We start from the raw sequence: 4,381 nt of genomic DNA on the forward strand, positions 1-4,381 counted from the left end.
AAAACGGCTAAGTGTCGACTTTCGAAAAAACGGCAAAGTGTCACATCTCTGAAAAAACGGCTAAGTGTCGACTTTCGAAAAAACGGCTAAGTGTCAACTTTCGAAAAAACGGCTAAGTGTCGCCTCTCTGAAAAAACGGCAAAGTGTCAACTTTCGAAAAAACGACAGAGTGTCGCCTCTCTGAAAAAACGACTAAGTGTCGACTCTGAGAAAATGGCAAAGTGCCCACGGCTCTGCGGGCTCGTGCATCCGACCCGCGCCGGTTCCCCAGCCGGCCTGAAATAAGGCAAAACCAGCCTCTCCGCCTGGAGCTCAGAGCCAACTTGGCGAATATTTTATAAGTGCCCACGGCTCTGCGTGGCTACGGCGTCTGCCCAGCGCCGGTTCCTGGGTCGAACCCCGAGGACGAGGAATGCCGGTCTCCGCCTGGAGGTCCCAGCTTAATCGGCGAAATTTTTCTAAGTGCCCACGGCTCTGCCGGGCTCGTGCATCCGACCCGCGCCGGTTCCCCAGCCGGCCTGAAATAAGGCAAAACCAGGCTCTCCCCCTGGAGCTCAGAGCCAATTGTGGCGAAAAAACGACTAAGTGTCAACTTTCGAAAAAACGACTAAGTGTCAACTTTCCAAAAAAACGGCTAAGTGTCGACTTTCGAAAAAACGGCTAAGTGTCAACTTTCGAAAAAACGACTAAGTGTCGCCTCTGAAAAAACGACTAAGTGTCGCCTCTCTGAAAAAACGACTAAGTGCCCACGGCTCTGCGGGGCTTGTGAGTCCGCCCCGCGCCGGTTCGGCGGTCGGCCTCAAAAAGCGAAAAATCAGCCTCTCTCCCTGGAGCTCACCAAAAATTTGTCGAAATTTTTCTAAGTTCTCCTCGAGGTACCAGGGGGTGAGGTACCCGGGCTAAGGTGCAGTACCTTTTTTGGTCTTCAGGTGCGCCAGAGTACAATGAAATGGTCCCAGTAGTCAGTGTACTCATCGACTTTCCCCCCGTTTTCCAAAGCACCCCGTTTACGAGTATGGAGGAGATGGTGCTGGTCTCCCCACGGCGTCGGACACGCCGTCCTCGACAGCACAAGGTCGGATAGAAGACCTGAAAAGCGCCGTGGCACGCGCTGGAGGTGTCACTGTGGCGAAAAAGTGACTAAGTGTCAACTTTCGAAAAAACGGCTAAGTGTCAACTTTCGAAAAAACGGCTAAGTGTCAACTTTCGAAAAAACGGCTAAGTGTCAACTTTCGAAAAAACGGCTAAGTGTCGCCTCTCTGAAAAAACGGCAAAGTGTCAACTTTCGAAAAAACGACTAAGTGTCAACTTTCGAAAAAACGACTAAGTGTCACCTCTCTGAAAAAATGGCAAAGTGTCAACTGCGAATGTGGTGGTGCATGGAAGGAAGTGGAGGACGGCCGCCTCCTTAAACACAGGCCGAAGAGGAGCGTCAGGGCCGGCTCCTTAAACACGGACCGAGTGTCGCCCTTAACACAGACCAAGCGGAGGACGGCCGCCTCCCTAAATACAGGCCGAACCGGAGCGCGAGGGCCGCTCCTTAAACACGGACCGAGTGTCGCCCTTAACACAGACCAAGGGGAGGACGGCCGCCTCCTTAAACACAGGCCGGAGAGGAGCGTCAGGGCCAGGCTCCTCAAACATGGACCGAGTGTCGCCCTTAACACAGACCAAGGGGAGGACGGCCGCCTCCTTAAACACAGGCCGGAGAGGAGCGTCAGGGCCAGGCTCCTCAAACATGGACCGAGTGTCGCCCTTAACACAGACCAAGGGGAGGACGGCCGCCTCCTTAAACACAGGCCGGAGAGGAGCGTCAGGGCCAGGCTCCTCAAACATGGACCGAGTGTCGCCCTTAACACAGACCAAGGGGAGGACGGCCGCCTCCTTAAACACAGGCCGGAGAGGAGCGTCAGGGCCAGGCTCCTCAAACATGGACCGAGTGTCGCCCTTAACACGGACCAAGGGGAGGACGGCCGCCTCCTTAAACACAGGCCGGAGAGGAGCGTCAGGGCCAGGCTCCTCAAACATGGACCGAGTGTCGCCCTTAACACGGACCAAGGGGAGGACGGCCGCCTCCTTAAACACAGGCCGGAGAGGAGCGTCAGGGCCAGGCTCCTCAAACATGGACCGAGTGTCGCCCTTAAAACAGACCAAGGGGAGGACGGCCGCCTCCTTAAACACAGGCCGGAGAGGAGCGTCAGGGCCAGGCTCCTCAAACATGGACCGAGTGTCGCCCTTAACACGGACCAAGGGGAGGACGGCCGCCTCCTTAAACACAGGCCGGAGAGGAGCGTCAGGGCCAGGCTCCTCAAACATGGACCGAGTGTCGCCCTTAACACGGACCAAGGGGAGGACGGCCGCCTCCTTAAACACAGGCCGGAGAGGAGCGTCAGGGCCAGGCTCCTCAAACATGGACAGAGTGTCGCCCTTAACACAGACCAAGCGGAGGACGGCCGCCTCCCTAAATACAGGCCGAACCGGAGCGCGAGTGTCGCTCCTTAAACACGGACCGAGTGGAGGACGGCCGCCTCCTTAAACACAGGCCGAACAAAATGACACAAAGTGTCAACTGCGAATGTTGTCCATCCAAGGAAGGAGCGTGATGCCCGGCCGGCTCCTTAAACACAGGCCGAGAGTCGCCCCGGACGGTCCGCCTCGCGGCGCCCGTCTGCTCGGATAAAATGACACAAAGTGTCAACTACGAATGTTGTCCATCCAAGGAGGGAGCGTGATGCCCGGCCGGCTCCGAAAACACAGGCCGAGAGTCGCCCCGGACGGTCCGCCTCGCGGCGCCCGTCTGCTCGGATAAAATGACACAAAGTGTCAACTGCGAATGTTGTCCATCCAAGGAAGGAGCGTGATGCCCGGCCGGCTCCTTAAACACAGGCCGAGAGTCGCCCCGGACGGTCCGCCTCGCGGCGCCCGCCCGCTCGGATAAAATGACACAAAGTGTCAACTACGAATGTTGTCCATCCAAGGAGGGAGCTTGAGGCCCGGCCGGCTCCTTAAACACAGGCCGAGAGTCGCCCCGGACGGTCCGCCTCGCGGCGCCCGTCTGCTCGGATAAAATGACACAAAGTGTCAACTGCGAATGTTGTCCATCCAAGGAAGGAGCGTGATGCCCGGCCGGCTCCTTAAACACAGGCCGAGAGTCGCCCCGGACGGTCCGCCTCGCGGCGCCCGTCTGCTCGGATAAAATGACACAAAGTGTCAACTGCGAATGTTGTCCATCCAAGGAAGGAGCGTGATGCCCGGCCGGCTCCTTAAACACAGGCCGAGAGTCGCCCCGGACGGTCCGCCTCGCGGCGCCCGCCCGCTCGGATAAAATGACACAAAGTGTCAACTACGAATGTTGTCCATCCAAGGAAGGAGCGTGATGCCCGGCCGGCTCCTTAAACACAGGCCGAGAGTCGCCCCGGACGGTCCGCCTCGCGGCGCCCGTCTGCTCGGATAAAATGACACAAAGTGTCAACTACGAATGTTGTCCATCCAAGGAGGGAGCGTGATGCCCGGCCGGCTCCGAAAACACAGGCCGAGAGTCGCCCCGGACGGTCCGCCTCGCGGCGCCCGTCTGCTCGGATAAAATGACACAAAGTGTCAACTGCGAATGTTGTCCATCCAAGGAAGGAGCGTGATGCCCGGCCGGCTCCTTAAACACAGGCCGAGAGTCGCCCCGGACGGTCCGCCTCGCGGCGCCCGCCCGCTCGGATAAAATGACACAAAGTGTCAACTACGAATGTTGTCCATCCAAGGAAGGAGCGTGATGCCCGGCCGGCTCCTTAAACACAGGCCGAGAGTCGCCCCGGACGGTCGCCTCGCGGCGCCCGTCTGCTCGGATAAAATGACACAAAGTGTCAACTACGAATGTTGTCCATCCAAGGAGGGAGCGTGATGCCCGGCCGGCTCCGAAAACACAGGCCGAGAGTCGCCCCGGACGGTCCGCCTCGCGGCGCCCGTCTGCTCGGATAAAATGACACAAAGTGTCAACTGCGAATGTTGTCCATCCAAGGAAGGAGCGTGATGCCCGGCCGGCTCCTTAAACACAGGCCGAGAGTCGCCCCGGACGGTCCGCCTCGCGGCGCCCGCCCGCTCGGATAAAATGACACAAAGTGTCAACTACGAATGTTGTCCATCCAAGGAGGGAGCGTGAGGCCCGGCCGGCTCCGAAAACACAGGCCGAGAGTCGCCCCGGACGGTCCGCCTCTCGAGGCGCCCGCCCGCTCGGATAAAATGACACAAAGTGTCAACTACGAATGTTGTCCATCCAAGGAGGGAGCGTGAGGCCCGGCCGGCTCCGAAAACACAGGCCGAGAGTCGCCCCGGACGGTCCGCCTCTCGAGGCGCCCGCCCGCTCGGATAAAATGACACAAAGTGTCAACTA

This window comes from Syngnathus leptorhynchus, unplaced genomic scaffold (assembly GCF_054491065.1).
Source record: "Syngnathus leptorhynchus isolate UIUO unplaced genomic scaffold, UIUO_Slep HiC_scaffold_333, whole genome shotgun sequence".
In the NCBI taxonomy this organism is placed as follows: Eukaryota; Metazoa; Chordata; class Actinopteri; order Syngnathiformes; family Syngnathidae; genus Syngnathus; species Syngnathus leptorhynchus.